The following is a 27,921-nucleotide window of genomic DNA, read 5'->3' on the forward strand; positions in this document are numbered from 1 at the left end:
TTTTTGATCCTACGGTATTATTAACCTTAATAACACTAATTTCAAGTCATTTGCAGTCAATGTTGACCACCTGACAGGTCCCATTATTATTTTCATACACTTTAGGACAAATATTGCAGCAACCTGGCTGGATGGTAAGCGACAGAGCAATGACACAAACACACGGCAGTTCTTACCACATCTAGGACACATTGGCACACAGCAGTGGCAGAAAAGAAAAGTCAGAAGAAAAGCCTGGAAGGCCTAGTATTTGTATTTCAGCAATGAAAATTAGCATGGAGCAATGGAGCTCTTCTCTTTAGGTGTATATAACACCATACACTTTTTTGTGCAAATTTAGAAGAAAAGCCTGCAGGGACTAGTAGTTGTATTTCTGCAATGAGAATTACCAATGGAGCTCTCCTTTCTGTGTGCTACCTATATAACACATTAGAATTGTACTGCAGAATTACATCAACCCTGTAAGCACTATTATTTGTATTTTTCTGCAATGAGATTTAACACTAGAGCTCTCCTGAATGTCACTGATTACTTTCTTTAACACTGCTACCCCTCCTCTTTAAATTCTATCTATTTACCTGCCCAACTGCTCTACACTCTATGCTACCCCTTCTGTGTCCCTCTCTCAAATGGTGCTAGGGCGGTATTTATAGATTCCAAAACTCGCGAGATCTGAGATCCGACGATGCCACCATGACATTTTGCCTTGTTTTCGATTCCGAAAAAGAGGGAAAGTATCAAGCGGTCGACTCGGTACTCGTATCCCCTAAGTTCAGGTGTGTTCCGTTTCCGAGGAACCGAGCCTGAGCATCTCTAGTTCTCTGTCATCCATAGCACCTAGACATTTGGGATCACTTGGAAAGTAGTGGCTTAGTCTGCACAAGATTTTGCGGACCTAGTTGACGAGTTGTTAAATGATTAAAAAATAATTGTTGCAGGTAAGTATTTAAGGATTTTAGATGCCTGATGAGTTTAGGCTCTTCCTGTTTTAGATAGCTATGGGTTAAATTAAATAGGCTATTTTTTTATTAGAGAGTGGTCAGGTTAGATGTCCATTATAGAGAATATGGGTTATTTCCTCTAGGGTACGAAATATTCTTTAGAAGACCTTTTACTGCCAGAAGACGTGATGCCCACATCAAGCCTGTAGTAAACAGTAACTCAGAATGGTGTCTGCGCTGGTAGGGCTTGAAAGACCAGTCAATCAACATCCCCATTCCCGGGCTGTGCTAGGGTAAGGATTTCCAGTCAACTGGATACTCCCTCTAAGAGTGCGCATGAGACATTCTCCAGGAGATGTATGATTTGGCAATAACTGGAAGGGAGGTGGGAGGTGTTGTTGGACTTAACTTATGTCCCCTTTTACTCATTAAGAGTAGACCAAATTTAAAGTGGGGCTTTGTGGGGGTCTTCCACTGAACAGAGACTTTCTTTTGTATTCAAGAATGGTATGCCACCCCATCTAAAACACACACATACACACACATATACACACACACATACACACACACTTGTGAGCATTGGGGTTGCAGTAAGGATGATACAACAACACCGGGTGGTTGTGCCTAGCAGGGTGGGCCATCATCGTTTATCTAGACCTTATGTCTATTGTACATCTGTATTATATATCCATTTAAACCCTATTGATAAAACTGCTAATTTATTATACTTTGTGTGTCTGTTATCTCTATATACAATAAACAATTGTCCCAGTGGCGCAAGGTATTCAAGTTCCCGGAATAATACGGATGTACAAAAAATTTAGATTGATCCCTACTCTCCCATTCAGTGATTCATTACAATGATCGCTTCAGAATGTAATGGAGTCAGGGGGATGAATTTATTAATACATATAAAAATTAACCTTTATTTTATTTCTTAGCTGGGTTTTATATATGTGACCCGATCTTAAACCTGTGTTATGGCAGGTCTTGGCTCTCCTTCTCTCTTGTGTCGCCTATCATTGCTGAACTCCACTTTACACAATGGCAGATGAAGAAGAACTAAAATGTTTTTGATAATGAAAGTTCATAGCTCATTACTCGTAAGAAGAGATTGTAATTTGCATTCCTTGTCACTAATTAAGTAATATAATAAGCAATAATAAAGGCATCACACTTACTTGTCATGTAACTTCTCGCCCACACTGCAAAAAAAAGTTTAATAGATGTATCTTTTGGAGTAAACCAAATTATGAATATATGGTATCTACCCTAGGCAATATCTTTAAAGAGAATCCCTGCCCCCCCCCCTCCTGATCACTGCTGCAGTACCATTTGTGACCAGCAGGTTATATCTGAGTATTGTTTTCCTTTAGCTACCTATTTATAACTCCCAACTCACCCCATTTTAGTGGGGCAATCCCAATTTGACATTAAAAGGGATGGGTCTAACGTAACAATGGGTGGAGCTTCATTAGTAGGCGGCTGGATTAGGCAGTGTGAATTGGATGACAGGAGAAGGAGGGATGTTGTCAACCAAGAGGGAGATATTGGGAAGGATAGAAACAGTGGCAGGAGGAAAAATGATGAGCGTGGATTTGGAGATGTTAAGTTTCAGGAAGCGCTGTGACATCCAGGTAGTTACAGCAGAGAGACAGCTGGATATCTGGGGTAGGAAGGCGGGAGAGAGGTCAGGGGAGGAAACAGATTTGCGTGTCATCAGCATAGAGGTGGTATTGGAGGACAAATGATTGAATGAGGTTCACCAAGAGTTGTGGTGTAGAGAAGGAAGAGCAGAGCGCCAAGGACAGAGCCTTGTGGGACTCCAATAGAAAGGGGAGGAGGCGGGGAGGAAGAGTCAGAAGCAGACACGCTAAAAGAGCAGCCAGAGAGGTAGGAGGCAAACCAGGAGAGAGCTGTTTTTTACGAAGATTTAAGGAGTGAAGGGTGGTGAGGAGAAGAGAATGATTAATGGTGTCAAAAGCAGCAGAGAGGTCGAGGAGTATGAGAAGGGAGAAGTGATTTGGACAAGGGCAGTTTCAGTTGAGTGAATGAGACGGAAGCCAGACAGGAGAGGGTCAAACAGAGAGTGGGAAGAGAGAAGGTGGGTGAGACAATTGAAGACAAGTTGTTTGAGAATTCTAGAAGCAAAGGGAAGCAGAGATATCGGGCGATAGTTGGAGAGAGAGGATGGGTCGAAGGAAGGCTTCTTAAGAAAAGGGGAGATGAGAACATGCTTGAAGGCCAAGGGGAGAGAGAGAGGTTAAAGAGGTGAGCAAGGTGACAATAGGTATTGGAAGAGAGGGAGCAGAGGAACTTGGAGGGGACAAGATTGAGAGGACAGGTTGTAAAAGAAGAGGAGAAGAGATAGGATTTAATCAACCTAAGTTGTTTTAAACTAAAGTTTGTGTAATGGGATTTATTGCAATAAAACTGCATTTGTATTATTGCACAGAGAAGGAAAATAGTACCGTATAGTAGAAGAATATATATTAGCGCAATGTCCCCAAAGGAAAGCACATTTACCGATGTGTGATTTCATTAGTGGTAATTATATTGTTTCAGAAGTGAAGTTTTAAGATGAAATCATGGCAGGCGCTAAGAGTCGGACGATTATCTCTCATGTGCGGAGTTGTAGGAATGGGTTAAGAAAATAAAATAATAGTTTTTGCTTCCATCTCAGTGTAAAATGCAGGAAAGAGCTTTAGTATGCATATTTGCAGGTCACGAAGCAAGCCTGGGCAGTAAACCAAACAGTTTATCTAACAAGTGTTACAGAGGTTCCTTAAACATCCTCAGTCTCATTTATCAAGTGCCGCACTAAATTTGCTGGCGTCATTGTCTGCCAGCGCATTTAGCCTAGTAAAACTAAGCGGACACAGCTGTATTTATCAAAATGCCCTCAGTGAAAGAATAAAAATAAAAAATATTGTGCCCGCACAGACTGGTAGCTATTAAAATCAGATAAAAAAGATTCCGTTTGCTGCCTGAAATCAGTTCAGTTTTTTGGTTTAATATTTGTCATTTCAAAGTGATTTTGTGAAACTGCATAAAGTTGTTCAGGGTAAACAGATGCGCTGAAGGTCAATGATGACAGCTGAGTTCAGTGGAACGGCAGCGATTGTTCCTTTGTGATGTTGTACATAGCTTAGCGTTAGGTTATGCATGTATGTGTGCAAATATGTGGGCTTTGTCTCCACAGAGTAATTTATACTGGGGTATGTGTAGATCGGGGGATTTTGAAAACAATTAGCTGGCAGCATGGCGTACACCTGGTACGTTGCGTAACATTATGGCGCACATATCATGTGACTTTTACTTGAAGGAATATTGACAAGGCAAACTTGCAAAGGGTCACAGAGCTTTTCGGACACACACACACACAATGCTTAATTTTAACTATTAATGCAAAGGCAAGATTTCAATTAGATATTACTTGCACATCTAAGTGCATTCATTTTGCCTGTCTACCCATATTTCTCAACAGTCCTGATTTTCGTGGGACACTCCAGATGTTTGAAGGATAACAGGGTCATGGCCTTCAGGAAAGGTGTTACCTAATGCGAAACATGTGACATGGGCAAATCTCAGTGATTTGCCCATAACGGGGACATGGCCTCTTTTGTCCTGATTTTCCATTCAGCTATGTTGCTAAGTATTAAAACAGAAGTACCATGCAGTTAGCGGAACTAAATCACTGGCCTCCCATCTGACTTTGTTCATAACAATTTGAAGGTAAAAACACCAGGGGGTAAATGTATCAAGCTGAGAGTTTTCCGGCGGGTTTGAAAAAACAATCAGATTCTAGCTATCATTTATTTAGTACATTCTACAAAATGATAGCTAGAATCTGATTGGTTGCTATAGGCAACATCTCCACTTTTCAAACTCGTCTGAAAACTCTCAGCTTGAAACATTTTCCCCCAGGACTGCTTTACGTATCGAGGGGTGTTGATTAAATAAATACCTGTAGGCAGTATTAGAGGTTAATTAAGATGATATGGGGGCCCCTGGCTGTTCGGTTGCCATGGGCCCCCTCCCCACAAGCAAATTTCGGCTACATGTCACACATGGACTATATGGCATAGCATGCATATAGTTGTGGTGCTACCGCATGCAGCCCCCCGCAGGTCATGTTTCACATCCTGCTTGTCCCACATTATGCCACCAAAACTCTCTTTCTTCACGTGTCACCTATACCCCACTCCTATGACCGTCACCCTCCCCTCCCTCTCATTGTCAGGGCACGGGCATGTGGAGGGCCCAGTGGAGGAGGGGAGAGCTGTGCCTGGGTGACTTCCTCCCCTCCCACCTTGTACAACATCAGTTCAAGGGCAGCTGGGCACACGATGGAAAAACACACCGAAATTAGACAGGTGACAGTGGGTCTGGGGCTATGGTACTATCGGGCTGGGCCATAGTTAAGAAATCAAGCAATTAGCGAAATGTTTCAACCAGCAAAAGCAGAAAGTTTCCTGCAAACACGTATCAGCCGTCCCCTTAAATAATGACACTTTTCTTCTTCATAAATTACTGCCTGTTTGAGCCTCGTGTCTGCCCTACTGAAGTCATGAGATAAACATGCCTATTTATCTATGTCTGGGGCAGACATAGGTGCCTGCCTCCTTTCCGGTTTGGAAATAACTACATGTAATCACTTTACACAACCTTTTGGGATAGAAACGCTCTTGCTGGAAATACTAATATCATTGTGTAAAAATCCTGCCCACTTTAGAGCCACCCCCTTCAGCAAGTAAAACACATTTTTTAACACTTCTTTTCTAAAACAGTCACGTTTTAGCTTCATTTATGTCTTGAATGAGTCATGAGGGTGAGGAGACAAATGGGCATTGTGTCACCTGTGTACATGTTAATATATTATTTACAGATAAAAAACATTCTTTTGAGATAAGCAATGCAATCCAGCGCCTGTCACTCAGCATGAGGGTGCTGTTTATATCTAACTGCAACTGAATGTCATTGGCTACAGATTCAGGGTGGCGGAGGCTACAAGGGGGACCCCCTCATTATGAGCTCTCCGGTGGCAAAGTTGGAGAGACCTTTAGTTCCTCACCCTTGTCCACACAGTTATCTCATCCTAGAAAGATGGTAGGTAAATCCTGCAGGTCGCTTTTTCTACTCTCGCTTGCCAACACAACATAACACAGTTTAAGAGGGTATAATAATTTAGGATATAGAAGTTTTAACCCTATTAAAAAAGAAAGAGTTGCCTCCCAGCTCACAAAGATACACTCAGATGTGTTTTCCTCTAGGAGACACATTGAAGGGCTGGGAATGGCTTCACCCAATAGAGTCAGCTGGATAAATGAATCAGTGTTAGATAAATCTCAATTTTCCCTTAGACTGCATTGTCCCATGTAGGAACATATTCATATATTAAAAAATCAGCACTAACTGTCAGACCCTGAGAGACACCTAAATCCACCAATCAAACCATTCACATTACATTCAGTGGTCCATAGATCCTTTTGTAGGATCGACTTTATCTTTGTAGAAAACTTTGATTTCACAGATAACATCTGCCAGTATATATTCATCTCAGACCCATCCCTATATCCATATCACGCCCCTTTCCCACACCAGTGGCATTCTCCCACCTTTGGCGTTTCCCCACACAATTCGGAAGATTTCCATACATACATAAACACAAGATAAAAGGAATATGTCGATGATAATATGGAACACTGGGATGACCCAATTATTTTCTGGGAAACGTCAAAGGTGGCCACATTATAAAGTATTAGGCAAACAAAGAGTAATAAGAAAATGCATGCTATCAGTCCCTACAAGACTCAATGGCCACATTGTTGAAGGTACATATGGAACATCCCAGTGACTGACTCCCTCGAGAAATACATGAAAGCACACCTGGGGCTAAATGTATCAAGCTGAGAGTTTTCCGGCGGGTTTGAAAAACCAATCAGATTCTAGCTATCATTTATTTAGTACAATCTACAAAATGATAGCTAGAATCTGGCTTGTTGCTATTGGCAACATCTCCACTTTTCAAACCCGCCGGTAAAACTCTCAGCTTGATACATTTACTCCCAACTGTTAGACAGCTTTTTACTCTCCCAAACACAACTGGGTCTGGGATACACTGAAAAGAAATACTATTGGTGGGTGAATCAGGCTAGTAGACCTTTGTCCAACATGACAATTAAAGAATGGTAGTTAAATATTTAAAGACTGGACAAGTTCATATATGTACAGATGTACACTCTATATCAGGTGACTCCTCTGGGCCAATGCCTGCAGAGCAAAACTCTCAGGGGCTGAGTCATTAAGGAAAGAAAATAAAAAACAGGAATAAATTTGCTCCTGGACAAACCATGTTACAATATAAGGGGTGCAAATTAGTTTATTATTTTGCACGTAAGGAAAATATTAACTGCTTTTTCATGTAGCACTCAAATACTTGATAGCATTGTTTTTACACTGAAATTTAAAGTTGCCCTACCCCAACTATAAATCTGTCTCCACATTTTAAATTTACATCCCCCTCGAATGCAACTTGGTTTTTCCAAGGTTCAAAGTTACTCCTTTTTTTGGTTTCCTTTCCTTAATGATCTATTCTCATTGTTCTGAAAAAATACAGCCAAAAACTCCAATATCCAACCTTCAATGAGGCACATGCCATATGCTCAGGGGCAGGCTGGGCCTCTGGGGCAGGGGGGAATCTGCCCCCAAGGCTGGTCCCATAATGGGCTACCTTGAGCTGGGTCACTGGGCAACCTGCATTTATTTCCTTTAAAATTGGCTGCTGAGTCGAGTCTTGCCCCCTGGGTCAAAATTTGCCAACCGTCCCCAAAACCTATTCAGGATCCATAACTATTGGCCTCTTATAGACCCATTACTTACTACTGAATATGGAGATTAAAATCTTAGCAAAGATTATGGGTACGTGACTCCAGTCAGTCTATGCTTCCAGGTCTCTTAACTGAACCACAACTTGGCCTTGTAGAGGGTCATCACTTGGCCAAGGCTATCGCATCAATGGTTGTCTATACTGATGCCTATATTGATGTTCAATACTATTACATGGTCTCACTTATTTCAGATTTTGGAATCTAGATCACTTGACCGTGACTTTGGCCTATTAAGATACTGTTTCACAAATCTGTCAACATACTTTCTATTAAATGGGGCAAAGAATGACAGGGTAGGTATGGTAAGAGGTTCGAGATGGGGATGTTGCCATTCTTATTCAGCCTTTCTTAAGACGCACTGATGCACGCACTTCAGAACTGGCATACTATTGAAGGTAAACACATAGGAAACAAGTATGTAAAAACAGCCTTTGCAAACGACACTCTACTGTACATTTCTAATCCAGGTTTACTGGTTCCGTTGATAGGAAAAATTGAGAACATTTGGGAGAGTCTCAGCCAACATGACTTGAGGAAATTGGTTGAATAAAATGACCACATGCTGCCCCTGAGCTGGGAATGTTCCTTTTGAGCAGGCTAGAAACTTAATTATCTACCTAGACTTACAGTTGCCAAATGCCCAGCTAACATATATCATCTAAAAGGTATCTCAAAGGAGCTGATTCTTGATTGCAGATTTATTTCTCTGGCTTTGGAGATGTCCAATGATCAGGCACTTTGGATTCAAATTAGTAGCTATGCAAATAATGATCTGGTCATTTTTATACCTCTCTCACAGGAATGGGCTTTTCTGGATATCACAAGCCAAAAGAGGGAGATTATTGCTCGATGTCTCAGCTACAGCCAGAAAATCCATCATGCAGATGTGAGTATAACAAACTGCCCCTATGATAAATTATTCCCCATCTTCCATATGAACTGACTTGAACCCTCATTAAAGAAAAACACAAACAAAATTGTTTTTTTAAACATGGAAGAGTCATATCCACACTTTCCCTTCAGCAAAAAAATGTCAAATCCAGAAATCCTATCAGAACACAATAAAGTGATACGTATTCTGGCTCCTATGTAACCTTGAGTCGTCATTCCACTGACCCGTAGCCTGGAGGGGTCCCCCGGTGCACCTTCCCATATCTCTCAATCTACGAGATGCCTGTCAATATTTTAGCGATAACAACAAATATGTACTGGCAACATTTTTGCTTTTCCTGCCACACATGTACTATAAACTTAATGATGCCTCTTTAATCTGTCTAATAACACGAATGTAATGTAATGTGCGCTCTACGATCTCTTGTCATGCCAAGACTAATAATCACTTGGATTTGCTCCTCCGTGGGCACATTTACAGAACCAAACTTTACTCTTCAATAAAAATAAATTAAAAAAATGTAAATACCGATCAGATTAAACTAAAGCTGTTATTGTTACTGTTCCGTGGAGGCATTTTAATTAATCTTGAATTTCTGCAATATTAAAAGCCTACTACATGTTTATAGGCGAGTTTCAGCCATATAAGTATGTTCAAGCATTACCTATAATACTCCTACAAGTTGACAGTTCCAGGTTCATTGCGCATTTCCTCCCAGCATCAACTCTCTCTCTATATAAGGTGAAAACTTACGTCTGTTACTAAGCGTATTCCAATCAATCTCTCTATATCACTTAAAGAAACAATTCCACTATTTAGGACACACTCACTTTCTATTGTGCAATTGCAAAGCACCAAGAGTAAGAAATATCACTAAATAATTTGCTTTTGTTAAATCACATATTTAAGACAAGTTTCCTCATACAATCCATAGATTACAGTAGCGGGGCTCATATTAAGCAATTATTTTACTTTATAATAACCACAGTTATCTCAACACTCTGCATAGAGTGAAATATCCTGGTCTGTAGAGTATATTGATAACAATATAATATAAGGGGACAGGGATGGCGTGAAAGATTCAACACATCCAATAAAACTTCTATAGGTGAAACATAAATCATACAATACTAATAAATAAATCAAAACATCCTCATTGTCCTTCTGTTTATGAATCGACTTCTTAGAGGAATTCCGAGGTCCAATGCGGGTAAAGTCTTTAATAGCTCCTCCCAGAAATCATGAATATGCAAAAAACAAAAATAAACAAACCATAGTGCAACTCTGTATGTAAAAGGGAGCACATTTTTAAAAGTAAGTTCTTTTTCCCGATCCAAATATTTACTTTTAGAAGTGTCACGCATTGGACCTTGGAATTTCTCTAGAAGTTGATTCATAAATGGAAGGACTATGAGGATGTTTAGATTTATAAGCATTGTATGACATACACTATATGGACAAAAGTATTTGGCCACACCTGCTAATTATTGAATTGAGGTGTTTCAATCAAACCCGTTGCCAGAGGTGTATAGAATCAAGCCCCTAGCCGTGCAGTCTTCATTTGCAAACATCGGTTATACAAAATAGGTCGTTCTGAAGAGCTCAGTGACTTCAAAAGTGGTTCTGTGGTAGGATGCCACTTTTGCAATAAGTCGGTTCGTGAAATTTCATCCCTGCTGGATATTTCACGGTCAACTGTAAGTGATACTATTAGAAAGTGGAGGTGATTAGGAACAACAGCAACTCAGCCACTAAGCAGAAGACCACATAAAATCACAGAGCGGGGTCAATGACTGCTAAGGCGCATGGTGCGTAATATTCGCCAACGTTCTGCTGATTCCAAAGCTGAAGAGTTCAGAACTTCTACTGGCAATGATGTAAGCACAAAACTGTGCAGCGGAAGCTTAATGGAATGGGTTTCCATGGCCAAGCAGTTGCATGTAAGCCTCACATCACCAAAACCAATGCTAAGGTATGGATGGAGTGGTGTAAAGCACACCGACACTGGACTGTGGAGCAGTGGAAACGTGTTCTGTGGAGTGAGGAATCACGCTTCTCTGTTTGGCAGTCAGATGGGCGAGTCTGGGTTTGGCGGATGCCGGGAGAACGTTACCTGTCTGACTGCATTATGCCAACTGTGAAGTTTGGTGTAGGAGGCATAATGGTATGGGGCTGTTTTTCAGGGTTTGGGCTAGGCCCCTTATCTCCAGTGAAGGGCAATCTTAATGCTTCAGCATACCAAGTCATTTTGGACAATACTATGCTTCCAACTTTGAGGCAATAGTTTGGGGAAGGCCCTTTTCTATTCCAACATGACTGTGACCCAGTGCACAAAGCAAGGACTACAAAGACATGGTTTGATGAGTTTGGTGTAGAAGAACTTAACTGGCCCAGCACAGAGCCCTGACCCCAACCCCATTGATTACCTTTGGGATGAACTGGAACGGAGGACCAGGCCCTCTCGTCCGACATCAGTGTCTGACCTCATAAATGTTCTACAGAATGAATGGGCACAAATTCCCAAAGAAACACTCCAACATCTTGTGGAGCCTTCCAAGAAGAGTGGAAGCTGTTATCACTGCAAAAGGGGGATCAACTCCATATTACAGTATATGTATATGATTACAATGTCATTACAGTCCCTGCTGGTGTAATGGTCAAGTGTCTGAATACTTTTGTCCATATAGTGTATGTTTCACCTATAAACTTTTTATTGAATGTGTTGCGTCTTTCAGACTATATCATTGTGCTTACTATTTATGTCTATAGCGCCATCCCTGTCCCCATATATTTTATTGTTATCAGTGTTTGTTGGGCTTACCTACAGATCAGAAGCCTGGTGATAGGGGGCTACTTGGGATTGTTTGCGCTGATATATTTGTAATCTTTTTTGTTGTCTATAGAGTATACTACTTACAACTGGCAAAATATAATGTTTAAAAGAAAAAACAGGCTTCTCATATGTTTTTAGCAAAGAATTTGTAGCAATACGGAATCCTATTACATTGGTTTGGGTACGCTTGATCGATGAGGAAAAATCTGACATCGACAAGCCCTCCAGCTAAATTCTGAATTTCTGCCAAACCGATGTGAAAATAAACAGACTTACCTTGAAGCCCGATGCTGGAAATCTCCAATTGGATCATCATCACCATCATCATCATCATCATTTATTTATATAGCGCCAACATATTCCGTAGCGCTTTACAATTGGGGACAAACATAATAAACTAATAAACAAACTGGGTAAAACAGACAAAGAGGTGAGAAGGCCCTGCTCGCAAGCTTACTGTCACGATCTGCCTGCTACATCTCCCTTTTGAATGCTGCTTGCATCCTGCAGCCCCTGTTTGTTTTGCACTGTGCTGTATTTGTGTTTATTTTTATGTGCTGCAGCAGTACCTTCATTCACAAGAGGTGCTGCTATTGTGCCTTATTTGTGTGCATTAGGGGTTAACCTTGCTGCTTCACTAATTATCCCATGCACCTGGGTGTGGTCTCATTTTTCCCTTTATATACCTGTCACTCCCAGCACACATTGCTGGTTATTGATGTCATTTCCTGTTGTTCCATCCTGTGAAGTCATATCCTTGTTGCAGCCTGTGGACTCTTCCTCCTGCCTTGCTCCTCTGGTTCATGCTGCTTGGAAATCTGTTCATACATCCTGGTTCCCTGCATTAACTGTTTACCTGCTGGTTTCTGAACAATCATATCATTTCCTGCATCAGCTTGCACCTGGTATTTATTTCTACAGACTTGATTACCTGCTTTGTACATTTCTGCAAATAAACACAGAGGGCTAGATTTACTAAGCTGCAGGTTTGAAAAAGTGGGGATGTTGCCTATAGCAACCAATCAGATTTTAGCTTTCATTTATTTAGTACCTTCTACAAAATGACAGCTAGAATCTGATTGGTTGCTATAGGCAACATCCCCACTTTTTCAAACCTGCAGCTTAGTAAATCTAGCCCAGAGTGTTTTCACCATATTCGTGGCTCCCAGCTGTATTCCTGTATGCAACCGTGACACTTACAATCTATGGGACAATGGGAGATTGACACATGAGGTTAAGTCTACATTTTGCATTTTAACCCAGCCAGACTGCAAAGGTAAAAGTGACTCATAAGCTAAATGATCCCGTCACACAACAATGTTTGTCAGGGGGTAGTTGTCTTGTGTGAAATTGTGTAACAGGCTAAAGGTAGCGAGGTTAAGAGGGTGGCTGAGGAATATTATAAACTTGTCTGAAGAGGTAGGTTTTCAGAGAACGCTTGAAAGTTTGTAGACCAGAGGAAATCTTACTGTGCGAGGGAGAGAATTCCATAGAGTGGGTGCAGCCTGAAAAAAGTCCTGTAACCAGGAATGGGAGGATGTAATGAGGGTGGATGAAAGACGCAGATCTTGTGTAGAACGGAGTTGCCGAGTTGGGAGATATTTTGAGACAAGAGAGGAGATGTATGTTGGTGCAGCTTTGTTGATGGCCTTGTAGGTTAGTAAGAGTATTTTATATTGGATTCGGCACAAAACAGGCAGCCAGTGTAGAGACATACAGAGTTATTCAACAGAGGAATAACGATTTGCAAGGAAATTCAGTCTTGCCGCAGCGTGCAAAATAGATTGTAGGGGTTTGAGTCTGTTTTTGGGTAGACCAGTAAGGAGGGAATTGCAATAGTCAATGCGGGAGATAAGTGCATGAATTAAGGTTTTAGCAGTGTCTTGCGTGAGATATGTGCGAATTCTGGAAATGTTCTTTAGATGTATTTAGCAGGATTTAGATATAGAGTCAATGTGGAGAACAAAGGATAGGTGTGAGTCAAGGATTACACCTAGGCAGCGAGCTTGTGGGGTGGGATTTATGGTCATGTTATCAACAGAGATAGAAATGTCAGGTATGCTGTTGTTGGTGGGTGGGAATATTATTAACTCTGTTTTAGAAAGATTAAGTTTGAGTTGGCAAGAGGACATCCAAGATAATATGGCAGAAAGACAGTCAGTTACACGGGACAACACAGATGTTGAGAGATCAGGAGAGGATAGACAGATTTGAGTATCAGCCACATAGAGATGATACTGAAAGCCAAAGGAACTTATTAGATTTCCAAGCGGTATAGATAGAGAACCACAGAGGACCTAGCACTGAGCCTTGTGGTACTCCAACTGATAGGGGAAGCGGAGCAGAGGTGGCTCCAGAGAAATTAACAGTGAAAGAGCTATTAGAGAGGTAGGATGAGAACCATGATAGAACAGTGTCTTGAAGACCTAGGGATTTCAGCGTTTGTATGAGAAGAGAGTGGTCAACGGTGTCAAATGCACCCGAGAGATCCAGGAGAATTAGGAGAGAGTAATGGCGTTCAGTTTTAGCAGTGATCAGATCATTGACAACCTTGGTGAACGCAGTCTCTGTGGAGTGTTGAGAACGAAAGCCAGACTGAAGAGGATCCAACAGGTTGTTAGCGGAAAGAAAGCGTGAGGCGAGTGTAGGCAAGTCTCTCTAGAAGCTTGGAGGGGCAAGGGAGCTGAGAGATGGGACGGTAATTTGAGAGAGAGTTTGGGTCGGAGTTTTGTTTTTATAGAATACTAGTAATCACAGCGTGCTTTTATAGTGATGGAAAGATGCCAGTAGAGAGTGAGAGATTACAGATTTGAGTTAGAGGTGAAATGAGCACAGAAGACAGGGATCTACCAATTTGCGAGGGAATAGGATCAAGAGGACAGGAGGTAGAGTAGGAAGATAAGAAGAGCGTAGAAATTTCCTCTTCATTAGTGGGGTAAAATGAAGAGAGGGTGTCAAAGGGTAGTGGGAAGGAATTGAGCTGATTGCTTGTCGAGGAAGAGGATACCATTTATAGTCTGATCTTGTCAATCCTGTCCTTGAAGTAGGAAGCACGATCCTGGGCACTGATAGTAGATGGAGGGTTCGGGGTGGGAGGTTTGAGAAGATATTTAAATGTATTGAAAAGGCGTTTGGGGTTAGAAGCCTGAGCATAGATAAGAGATTGGAAGTATGTTTGTTTTGCAGTGTCCAGAGCATTTCGATAGGAGTGGTAGACAGAAGTATATGTGAAGAAGTCATTAGAGGTGCGAGATTTACGCCAGTGACGTTCTGCTTTACGGGACAGTTTTTGAAGATTTTGTGTTGCTGTAGTGTGCCACGGTTGACATCGAAGTCGAGGTGTAGTATGTAGTGTCGCTGGAGCCACTTGATCAAGGGCCGTTGCTAAGGTTAGGTGAAAATGAGGAACTGCCATCTCAGGGGATGAGAATGTAGAGATAGGGGAGAGAAGGTGTTGGAGAGAGGTGGAAAATTGTTGAAGATTAATAGAATTCAGATTTCTGCGGGTATGAGGAGGCTTGGTAGAGTTAGACAGTAGAGAGGTTAAAGCAGTGGGGGTGAGTGAGTAGCTGATAAGGTGATGATCCGAGAGGCGGAAGGGTGTGTTAAGAAAATTAGAAACTGAGCATAGTCTAGAGAAAACAAGATCAAGGCAATGGCCATCCTGATGAGTAGATGAATCAATCCATTGGGAGAGGTCAAGTGAGGAGGTTAGAGAGAGTAGTTTGGAAGCATCTTTGGAAGGTGGGTTATCAATGGGGATGTTGAAATCACCCATGATGATGGTGGGGATGTCTGAAGATAAGAAGTGAGGGAGCCATGCAGAGAAATCCTCAATAAATTGTTGGTGTGCTCCAGGGGGACGATAGATCACCGGAACACGTAGAGAGAATGGATTAAAATGCAAATAGCATGTACTTCAAAAGATGTGAACGTGAGTGATGGGACATTTGGTAGAACTGTAAACGTGCACTGTGGGGAGAGAAGTAGTCCAACCGCACCTCCTTGTCTGCTTTCAGGTCTGGAGGTGTGGGTGAGATGGAGGCCACCATGTGAAAGTGCTGCAGGTGAGGCAGTGTCTGATTGCATGAGCCATGTTTCTTTTATTGCCAGAAGGTTGAGGTTTTTTGAGAGGAAGAGATCATGAATGGAGGTAAGTTTGTTACAAACAGAGCGTGCATTCCAAAGGGCACATTTAAAGGACTTTGGAAGAGAGGGGAGACAGGTGATGTGTTTGAGGTTTGCTATAGAGCGGTAGTGCTCTGATGTATGTGTGTGTGAGGAGTGTGGGGGACCTGGATTAGGTGATATATCACCAGCTAATAGAAGCAGAGTGAGAGAAAGATAGGCAAGGGGATTGTAAGATGTGTGACTTTTTATTTTCTGGCGACAGGTGGAGGCTGTACTTGTTAGAGATAATAAATAGGACAACAGTTCATGGGTGTTAACTAGAGGTGAGTGGAATAATGCAGGTGTAATATGAACAAATGTTTGTGTTGGTGGAGGGGTGAAAGATGACACAGTCCTAAAGATAATGCCATGAAAAGAGACCAAGAAAAGCAATTTGTTAAACATTGTGATAAAAGGATTTAAAGCCAAAAAGTTAGGGGATTTTAAAGAATTACCTCTTTGCAGTGTTCCATATAGATAGACAAGTAATGCAGAATTAGGCTGTGGCAGATGTAGCTTATTGCTGGAAGTAAAATCAAGTCAAATGTAGTCCAATGTTTGTCCAACTGTGTTGTCTAACTGTGCATTTTCGTCCACTTAGTGCAGAAATCACACATGTCTACCCCACATACGTTTCCCCATAGACTGAAGCTAAGATATAGTCAGTCTAATTTAGGAATACACTACAGATCTGCTAATTGGTCAGCTAATCAAAGGAAAAGAAAACATTTGTGGGATAGGATAGAGGAGGCCAGATACCTATCATAAATTAGGCATCTATAAAAGACTGGGCCAACCTAAGTTTAAACAGATAACAATTTCCTATAACATACTTTAAACACATTTGCAGAGATGAGACACAGATATTAATGTAGTTCTGAGTAGTAGAATCTGGACATACTTTAAACACAGTTGCAGATCACCGTGCTGACAGCAAGTTATCCCGATTGGAGAATTGTTGGGCACTGCAGCTTAATGTCATCGTGACGTTTGTCAATAAAAATTTAAAGTGGCAATGTCAGGTTAAGTGTTTAAACACTTAACCTTAGGAGTCCCCACATTGCCGCTTTAAATATCTATTGACAGATGTCGCGATGACATCAAGCTGCAGTGCCGAACACTTCTCCAATCGGGATAACTTGCTGTCAGCATGGGGATCCATTCGGAGATCTCCAGCATCAGGCTTCAAGGTAAGTCTGTTTATCGGTTTGGCAGAAATTCGGATTTTGTTTGTAGGGCTTGTCGGATTGGTGGTAATCGTGAAAACGATTATCACCGATTTCATTTACATGTCCCCCTGCACTATGGAACCCACCAGTTTTAAGTATCGATAATTTAAATCTTGATGCAAATATTGTATGTCTGCAGTTGCTGGATGGAAACATGATGCCTGGGATGACAAAGTTCAGTTCAAGATGCCAGCTGGAGTCCGCAGGAAGTTTGCTATGAAACAGTAAAAAAAGGAGAAAAAAGGAAGCAAAAATCTCAAAATCCTTTAAAAAATCAATATACAAAGAAAAAGCCATATTACCAAATGCCAAATATTTAGAAAAAAAATCTTATTTATTTAATTACCGTGTCAACTTAAAAGACATTTCAAGCAGATCTGCCAACATACATAAAATATAGTCATCTAAGCTTAATTCAAAGGAGTGCATTAATAAAATACACAGCTAATAAATTATACAAATATGAACAGAAGCAGCCAACATCTATATCCACATTATGGAATTTAAAGTTTGATTATGATGAATTAAGATATATCTGTATTTTTGTCAGTCTTAATTCTCATTGGTATAGGAAATTACACATATATAGTATGCGGGTCCTAGCACAGACTGTGGTTAAAAATGAGTCACTGATTACTACGGAGAATAAAGTCAATCATGGAAAGAGGGAAGAAACTTAAAATGCATTTGGTGTGGAGATCCGATCAACTGATGCGTTTCTCTAGCGGCAAGCTGGTTTCATCAGAGGCTGATGGGACCGTGCGGTATACAGTATGTCTTTGTATATTGATTGATTTTTTTCATGGATTTTGAGATTAAGTGTTGTGCTTCCTTTTTTCTTCTTTACTGTTTTATATTTGAGGGGTAGGTACCCCCATTCTCTGGGGAGCAGCATATTTACCTAATTTTTCCCATCTATATTTATATAGACAGTATATATTGTTCACATTTATATGTTTATATTTGAGCGCTGTTTTTTTTATTTAGTTTTTTTTTATTTAGTTTTTTTCTTATAATTAGTTTGCTATGGACCTTGTGTTTTACTTTGATAAGGAAAGATCCCTACTTACTCACTATATATAGCAGAATCTGGGGGTCAGGTCACTGAGTGTTCTGCTGAGTCCTGGGGTATTTCTGGAGCATCCCACTTCTGCCACCATTACCGTATAAGGAAATCCTCATACAAGTATTCAGGGATTGTTAAAATAAAGAATATATACATATATATATATATATATATATATATATATATATATATATATATATATATATATATATATATAAAGGAAAAGAAGTGGAGCATTGATGATAAAAACATATCTCACTGGAAAATGCTTAGCACCATAAATATAATTACAATGAAAAATGCCTGTGTCGATCAGAATACAAATGATTGATACATTAATCCTGGGATCATAATATAGTAAAACTAAATGTCTACTGTTAACTCTTAACATGTCTTATCATCCAGCTGCCTACACATTGTTTAAGCAGCGATTGTGTGAGCATCCTTATATGTGTAGGTGTCAGGTACAATACAAGTCCAATTACCAATCAACATATAGAGCAGGGGTCAGGGAACTTTTGTACCTTTTACCCCCAAATATATTTAGATACGCCGACGTTACCCCCTTGATTTGAAAGAAAGGAAATCATACATTATTAATTCTTGGAATTAAAAATTTGATTGAATCTATTCAAAATTTCTTTGAAATCTTCAACTTCAAAACTTCAGGTTTTGAAAAAAAGATGTTGCTTCATTTTTGATACGAGAGCATCAATATTGGGACATTTTGATGTCAGAGCAATTTGTATACAGTCTTCAGCGTCCAATCGATTTCTCTGCTTTGTTTTTATGTTCGTTAGAGTGGACAATCCTTGTTCGCAAAGGTAGGTTGTTGCAAAAGGCAGCAACTTTTTGACTGCCTCCTCATGTGCAATTTTGATGCCTTTGCAGCTGTTGACATTCAAAAATATGACAGATCTGCTTTGTTTTCAAATGCAATACGTGCTTTATTATTGCATCGAAGCTCAAGAAGTGTCTCTGCCAACCCTTGAGGCTCTTCTGGTACAACAGCAATTTCACATTTAAAGTGGTCTACAATCCAACTGACAGCATGTGAGCAGGCCCGGTGCTCCCATTAGGCAAGGTTAGGCAATTGCCTAGGGCGCTGGGCTCTGCAGGGCGCCTCGAAATAAAAAAAAAACGGAAATCCACGGGGAGGAGAGGAGGGAAGGGGCTATTGAATCTTACCTACATGAAGCTGCTCCTCTCTGCTCTGTCATCATCATGGCCCGACAGTGTCTGTGAGTGGAGGGGAGAAGACAGAGCAGAGAGGAGCAGCTTCATGCAGGTAATTTAAAGAAAGACATGGGGAGGGGTGGGGAGGGGAGCTGAGGGGAGGGAAGCGCAGCGGCGATTTTTAAAGGGGGGGGGCGCTTTTCACACTGTGCCTAGGGCGCCAAGGACCCTAGCACCGGCGCTGCATGTAAATCATCAGCATTACCCCCAGGAATTTAATTTTTACCCCTTTTGGGGTAATTTACCCCTGTTCCCTGACCACTGATATAGAGGCACACAAATTTTTCAGGATCATACATTTTTATAGGGATCACAGCTGAAAGAGAAACCACAGTAGCTTTATTTTTACACTGAAATTTAAAGTTGATCTACCCCAACTATAAATCTGTCCCCACATTTTACATTTACCTCCCCCTCCTCCAATGCAACGTGGTTTTGTCAGAAGCAAAGTTCCTTCTTTTTAATGCTTTGCTCTCCTCAATGACTCAGGCCCTGTATGTCTTATATGTGTGTGTATCTCCCGCAGCCGGACAGAGCGAGAGGCATCGAACAATTATTGATTTTGTGATAACTGAGCTTTGCTCTAAGTGGGTAATAAGTGACCTCAAGCAACTGCTCACCACATTTTTACTACACTGTAAAAGACAAAATATAATTACTGCCATTAAGTGTTTTTTAACCTTTGTGGTAATAAGAAAATCTAATTTGTGGTAACTGTTCAAAATCTAATATTCATTATGCTAGTTGGAAAAAGTCCAGCCTGTAGTTCGTGGTTGGTTCAGATGTATTTCACTCCTGTTTCTACAATTTTCAATGAGGCTGATGAGGTCTAAAGATGGGCATTCTATAATTTAGGACCCAGACTAAATATTATATAAATATAGATAGGAATGAATGTTGTGAATGAGTGTGGTACATAGTTATAACCAGCAGATGGCACCATTACTATTGCAGTCTACAGAAAGCATTTGGTCTAAAGCAAGTTCATTCCATAGACCCCATTGGTAACTGAAACCCATATTACTTAATAAGACAATAACCTGGTTGTCTCTCTATTAACACTTTACACTATACAAAGGCACAGAAAGCAAATTAACGGGAGATTTTACTCAACATTTCAGCTCTGCACAGAATCATTTATTTAATACAAAACATTTCCAGATACAACAGAATTACTGCATATATTGAGTAATCAAGGTTTAGTTCTAAGTTTATATATGATAGAATTTTTTTCTTAAAAGAATATTAGATGTGACAAATCTAGTTGGATAAATAACATTCGATCTTTGTTAGCATCAATGAGTGTGTATTAGTGATCTTTGGAAAAATATAGGTCATCATTTGCAAAGTGGAAAAACACAGAGTTGCAACAACCAATTTTCTATTATGACATCATGGGCACTGATTTATCAAATGTAGATTTGTGCGCTGCACATGCCCAGAAAATTAACCATATGGCAGAGAGCACTGCACCGTCCAACTCATTTTCAAGCACAAAGAACCCTTAATGCAGCCTACAACTTCAGGGGTGGAACATGGAGGGGACTGGGCGTATGCACGCGGTCAATGTACAATAAGGACGTGCCAAGCTGGAGCGCACGCAGCAGTGTCCCATTCTAGCTTTGGGCATCTCTAAGTTATGTGTTTTTCAGCCGTATCACCTGCACCAGCTACAGGTCAGGTGTAAGTGCTGATTACTAGTGATGACGGCTCTGTATGCAGCTAGAACATGTGTTTGTAATCAGGAGCAGCTTTAAAAATGTATTTTATGTACAGTAGACATTTATAACATCCTAATAAATGCATTTTATGAGGGGGAAAAAAGATTATTTTGTTTTTAATATTTAGTCATTAATGACTATATAATTAACAGGTGACAATAATAGCTTTTATTTTTATTCTGTGCATTCATTCTTTTGCAAGTATTCGACATATGTGTTACACATATCCTGCAGTGTATTATCTTTTAGAGCAGAGTGTACCTAGACCCTTATTCATCAACAGACGTATCTTTACATCCGCTCCTTTTTGAATATGAACGTGCGTATGCCCGATTGATAAAAAAAATGCACAATAGGTTTGTTTTGCCTGCCTTAATGAATCTGGCCCCATGTGACTATTTTTGCATTTTTGCCCCTGTTTGTATGACAAGTGCACAGATCAGCACAGAATGATGGAGTTATGTAATATATTGCTGTAGGTGGTATTTTGGGGGGTCCATCTGTATTCCCGGTTTTGCTGTTGCCGAGGTTCATCATGACCGTGAATTCCTTCCTCTGTTATTTTCCTGGAAGCACACAGTATATCGGGTCGATTCATCAGAAGCTGAATTTAAAGGTGAAAAAAAGAGAAAAGCATTGTATGATCTTATAAATAGGATACCTACATTTTTATAATGAATAAGCATGCGTGCAACTAACAGTGAAAGTTAATGACTAACAAAAGAAAACAGCACAAGAAACTCTCACTTAAGTGCACAGCACCAAAATTAGAAAAATGTGTTGCTTTATTCAATGTTCCGAAATTTCATCTCTGCCCAGAAAGATGACTGAGCACAGACGGCCCATATTAATCACTTTCATGAGTCCACTAATAAAGGGTAAATAAGGTAAATTTATCAAGTTGCGGATTTGAAAAAGTGGAGATGTTGCCTATAGCAACCAATCAGACTCTAGTTATCCTTTATTTAGTATGTTCTACAAAATGATAGCTGGAATCTGATTGGTTGCTGTAGGCAGCATTTCCACTTTTTCAAACCTTTAGCTTGATAAAGTCTTTAAAATCAAGGATGCATTATGTCTCTCTGCTTGTAGGGGGTGGCATTGGACACAAATGAAACAGACTGCCAGAACAGCCCCAGACAGGTAATTGGATAGCAGTTTAATAAAACACACAATGTCTAGCAGTGCAAGTAGATGGCATTGAGTGTTAGAGCAGTGCAAGTTAGGATGGCATTTTAATAAAAGACACATTTCCTATTTGTAAAACTAGATGGCATTGGATGAAAACAATTAAATAGAGTTGAAGAACAGCAACATATACTGTAGAATGTGTTTAATAAAAGATGAGGTCAAAGTCCAACATTTGTTAATAGTACATGTATATGGTATTGGACACAAATGAAACAGATGAAAACAGCAGTCTCTGATAGGATGGAAGTTTAACAAAAAATACAAGTATGAAAAGGCCGGCATTTGTAAATAAAACAAGTAAATGGCATCGGATGCGAATGAAATGGATAGAAAGAACAGCTTTAGAGACACAGTCACATGACTGTTTAATGAAAGATACATGAAGTCCAACATTTCTTGGCTTTGTCCTTGGTACCTCCCATCACCCTTATGTTGTAGACATGTATAGTTTAACAAACCAGGTACTTCAGTGAAATTGAATGTCTCTTTTGTGGCCGAAGTGCTGGGTTGGTTTGTGCCCCTGCAAAAAAAAATTATGGGGTAAATTTACTAATATTCGTGTTTGGTGGTGGTATTAAACCGCCACACATCGCTGGTGGTTTAGAGCTCCAAACCGGCGCTTTTATTATTGGCTTGTTTGAGGCTGCAATGTAAAATGCCTGGCAATAGTGGTGGATTCAAAACACCTACACCGTCGGCAATTTGGGTAAAACCGCCTTCAAAACCGCCATCAAAAAGACAGGATTTTTAATACCTGCTTCCGATTGGCTTGATAGCTCAAACATGCTCTTTGACCATTGACATATTAATTATTGGGGTAATCATTGTTTATTGATTAAGGGGTAAAATTAATTAATAATTAATTTAGGGGGTTACATTTTCATTTTTGCTTTTTTTACGGGGACAAAATTATTGTATTATTATATTATGGGGGCACTATGTAATGCCACATTGTGCATCATAAATATATATATCCACCACTAATAATGAAATAGTATTGCCAAGTTAATATAATTATATATTCATATTTTCCCCATAATATAATACAATAATAGTGTCCCCTTAATATAAGGAAAAATAAAATGGTTTGAAAATGTCTTTTCCACAGCTAACAGCAAAGATGACAGGGTGTGTCTGCAGTGAAGAGTAATTACAGGACACCTGCAGAGATCTCCCCTTTAAAGGCAAGATGGGAGTATCACCTGTCCATCAAGCTAGGACTGTGGGTCAAGTATATAAACCTGAATTGTGCATTTGTACAGTGCAACTGATGCCAAATACTGGCTGGTAACCAGACAGGAGAATTATGTATAATCAGTGTTAGGTTGTCTGGTGTTATCCTATCGGAAGTGTATGCTGCTCTGTCGTGATGTAACAATAAAAGCACAGATTATACAACAAGAAGTTGTCCATGTGTGTATCACCAGAAGGGTGCCTATGTCACAAGTGGTGTCAGAAGCGGGGTCGAAGAGGAAAGACAAAGCACAGCTGTCCACCCAGCGAACAAGATGCAATGGTGGTGAGTGAAATATATTGAATACTACTATCCCACACCAAACTATTATAAAGCTGTCAGTTGCATTAGGGAGATCGCTGTATGGCAGAGAAAGCAAATATTTTGTTTGTGGAGAGATAGAAAGTTTTAAAAATTTCTGGTTGTTGCCGTGCCATACCTGGTTATTCACTGAGCTGTGAGTTGGGTGTGGACAATAAAAAAAAATCCCCTGTGCGCAGAATTTTGTTGCTTGCTTGTGTGTAATGCTAAATCACCCATTTGTTTTCCTAATTCCCTGTGGAAAGTGCTGGATATATGTATAATCAAGTTTGTTGTTTAAAGGCTGCAATAGAACAAAGAGTAATTGTAGCCAGTGCAAATTGTCTTCGGTTCAGCCAAGATGGGCAGGAGAAAATATGCCACAAAGGAAGTTTGCAAGTTTGCTTGGAGAAAACTTTTAGAGAAGAATACCGCTGTCTTGTAGAAGAAGTGTGGAATTTAAAGTAAAAGTATTATGAAAAGAGAAAAGTCCAAGAAGCTGTTTCTGAGTCTTTGAGAAATTAGATGCATGCACTTCAACAATTATATGAAGAAAAGCAGTGGAGACTTTGAAAGAAACTGCAGAGAACAGGAAAGTCTAAGTCCTCAAATGGAACACTGCTGCTAGTGGAGGTCCAGAAATAAGGGTGTCTGACTGGAGGTGTTTCAAGTGTGGAGAGCTTGGACACTTTAAAACCCCAAAACCAATAGAATGTTTACTTGCCCAAGATGGCCTCTCTTTCTAATTTTCTGTTCTGGGAGTTTCAAAACCAGCAGGTCACCTTTAATTACAGTGACAGCATTGAAGAACAACAAGGTTGCCCAGGCAGACGTGGACTCTGTGAGTGACCTTACACTCGTTTCCAGCTCTGTCCTGGCTGGAGCAAAGGTCTCACGATTGCCCAAAGTTAAAATGCGCTGCACACATGGGGTAACCAAGAGATTAATGTTGACTCTTTTGGCCATTAGACTTTAAGGCCAAACGGTGAAGGTAGTGGTTGCTATAGAACCTAAGCTGCCATATCCACTTATCCTGGAGCGAGTCTTCCCACTCTTTACAGAGGTCCTCTGTGAGTAAGTCTGACCGGGCATGTCAGCAATTGAATCAACGGTCGGAAGCCTGATCTTAAAGGACCTTCCCAAGATGTCACAGTGTCTGGATCTTGATCGTTGGAAACTGCCAACCCAGAGTGCTATCCTGGTGGTCACGGCAGGACTGCCACTAAAGTGTCCCCATTCACAGAAGCCTGGACAGGCGAAATCAGTGTTGGCTGGTGATGTCGCATATGTGCCAAAGGTTGCACGTGACCAGAGAGATGACATGACTTTAAAGCATTTAATTTGGCTAGCAATGTTGAAGATAGTGCAAGACCTGTCAACTTGGCATGCTGTATGCCATCATATGTGGTCATAAATAATATGTTATTTTGAGTGGCTAATGTGAAGGAATGTAAAGCAGTTGATAATTCCACAGGTTCATGTACCCCTAGTGTTGGAAGCTGCATACACTCAGGTGGGTGGCGGACACTTAGGGGAAGGTAGAACGAGGAAACAAGCTCTATGCAGGTTTCACTGGCTCAGAGTCTACGTAGTCATAAAAAAGGTTTTGCAGGCCTTGTTCTGAATATCATAAAACCAATCCCACTCTCACAGTACAGGCACAGTTAGAAAGGGCTCATAACCGTTCGTTTGTAAGGATTGTAGGCCATTAGAGAGAAGACCAGGTGTTGGAAAGTAGGGTTCTAGGGTGTCGAGAAGATACGGTCCCCGTTATTGCGCTGGAGGCATGATTATGGGGACATTTAAAAAGGCAATAGAACCTTACTTGTCTTGGGCCTTAAAATGTCAGATGGACAAAATGATGGCAGAGGCTCTCTTTCACAGAGATGAGCTCCTCGTAAAATCCACCCTAAGAGGAGGGATTTGTGACAAAAGAAGTGATTTTCCACAGGCATCTAAGAGAAGAATTACATTTTCAGCTGACAGCATGTAGGAGAAGGCTGCATACAGGGTTAAATCCTTGCCCAGTGGAGCTTCTAGACTGAACAGTTGGTGGACAGGGTCCAATGAAGCAATTAGATCAAAGGGAGGGGTTTTGTTTAGCATTTGTACTGTCTGACCAATACCAGATAGTGGCCGGTGTCTAGACAGAAAGACTTAGTCTAGTAAGCATTAGGTCCCCTGATGGAAAGGGTGCTGTTTATCTATGATATGAACAATAAAAGCACTGTTGATTCAGCAAGAAGTTGTTTGTGTGTGCATCACCAGAAGAGTGCCTGGCCACAAAATAGAGAGAAGTTCCGTACACCCTAGTTTCCAAATATATCTAAGGTGCTACACTTCAATGACTGAAATTACAATACACAACCCAACATGCAGATGCACTCTTTAAGTACTAGGACCATATTTATACATAATTAAAGACAGATATTTGTTAAACTCTGCAGTAATGTAAACTCTGCAATAGAAGTAGTGCACTTAGCGCAGTATATACTATATATGTATATGTGTGTGTGTGTGTGTGTGTGTGTGACTGTTATTCAAATGTTCAATTATATTGACCCTGTATAGATGAATATACATTTCTTGTATCCAGTCTACACTAGTTTAAATAGAACACAATTTTTCTAATATCTCTCCCTCTCAACCTTGCTTTTCTCACTGGCTACAGACCGCCATGATTGTATTAGCGTTTTCCTTTAATCTTTACAGTAATGTTTTACTTGAGATGACAAAGACTTCTAGAAATATAATAAGTGCGGTACAGTATATTTAGATATGAAATCCTTGACATCACTGCCCTACCGATAAACAGAATGATTTTCAACAATATCAAAAAGCTCAGCATGTCATACTTTGTGGCATTTAAAACTTTTTCTTGCAGTATCAAGGATTAATAAAGAACTTGTTCATAACATATAAGGAAATATAAGAAGTTTAGCTATAGTACTCACCATTCAACCCTCCCCAGTGATAGGAATGTTAGCCCTATACCAAGAATAGCTCAATCGTCATATTTACTATGCATTTACCCACCCAAACTGTGTTACTTTGGAAGAAAACAACTGTTGGTTTACCACATGACCTCCAGCAGCTGACTCACTATAACTCTAGAGAACTGTGATTGGCTGCTGGAGCTCCGTGAGGAAGCAGGTCTGCTGGTTGTTTCTTGGTTGAGTAATTTACTGAGGAAGATATGCTGTTAGGCTGAGAAATGGTGGTCAGATAGGGCTCAGCACTGTTAACTGGTCGTCATTTGGGGGTCATCGGGATATACTCTGAATGATATACCTGTCATCATATGGGGTCACCCGGATACGCTGTAAATGACATACCTGTTATCATATGGGGTCACCCGGATACGCTGTAAATGATATACCTGTTATCATATGGAGTCACCATGATATGCTCTGAATGATATACCTGTTACCATATGGGGTCACCAGGATATGCTCTGAATGATACACTATATAGACAAAAGTATTCGGACGGTTGACCATTCCACCAACAGAGACTGTAATGGCATCGTATACAAATACATATACTTTAATATGGAGTTGGTCCCCCTTTTGCAGCGATAACAGCTTCCAATCTTCTTGGAAGGCTTTCCACAATATTTTGGTGTGTTTCTGTGGGAATTTGTGTCCATTCATTCTGTAGAGCATTTATGAGGTCAGAGAAGTCCTGGCTCGTAATCTCCGTTCCAGTTTATCCCAAAGGTGTTCAATGGGGTTGAGGTCAGGGCTCTGTGCGGCCAGTTAAGTTCTTCCACACTGAACTCATCAAACCATGTCTTTGCAGTCCTTGCTTTGTGCACTGGGGCACAATCATGTTGGAATATAAAAGGGCCTTCCCCAAACTGTTGCCACTAAGTTGGAAGCATAGTATTGTCCAAAATGACTTGGTATGCTGAAGCATTAAGATGGCCCTTCATTGGAGATAAGGGGCCTAGCCCAAACCCTGAAAAACAGTCCCATACCATTATTCCTCCTCCACCAAACTTCACAGTTGGCATATTGCAGTCAGTCGGGTAACGCTCTCCCGGCATCCACCAATCCCAGACTCACCCATCTGACTGGCAACAGGGCTGGATTAAGGGAATGGAGGCCCCTGGGCTTAGGGGCCCTCCATTCCCCCGTGAGGCCCCCAATGTGAGCCGCCCGCCACTCCCCGGGAGGCCCCCCCAAGCGCTTACCTGTCAGTGCAGTCCTCCTTGCA

General features: G+C 40.6%; 1 long non-coding RNA gene across 1 annotated transcript in view; it reads left to right on the forward strand.

Annotated features, from left to right (window-relative positions):
- LOC142140540 (uncharacterized) overlaps positions 1-27,921 on the forward strand; it is a 66,738-nt gene that overhangs the window by 32,385 nt on the left and 6,432 nt on the right. The window contains exon 2 of the long non-coding RNA XR_012688538.1: positions 8,631-8,717. This is a non-coding gene — a long non-coding RNA (uncharacterized LOC142140540). The remainder of the gene's footprint in view (positions 1-8,630; positions 8,718-27,921) is intronic.

The sequence above is a fragment of the Mixophyes fleayi genome, chromosome 2 (genome assembly GCF_038048845.1).
Source record: "Mixophyes fleayi isolate aMixFle1 chromosome 2, aMixFle1.hap1, whole genome shotgun sequence".
In the NCBI taxonomy this organism is placed as follows: domain Eukaryota; kingdom Metazoa; phylum Chordata; class Amphibia; order Anura; family Limnodynastidae; genus Mixophyes; species Mixophyes fleayi.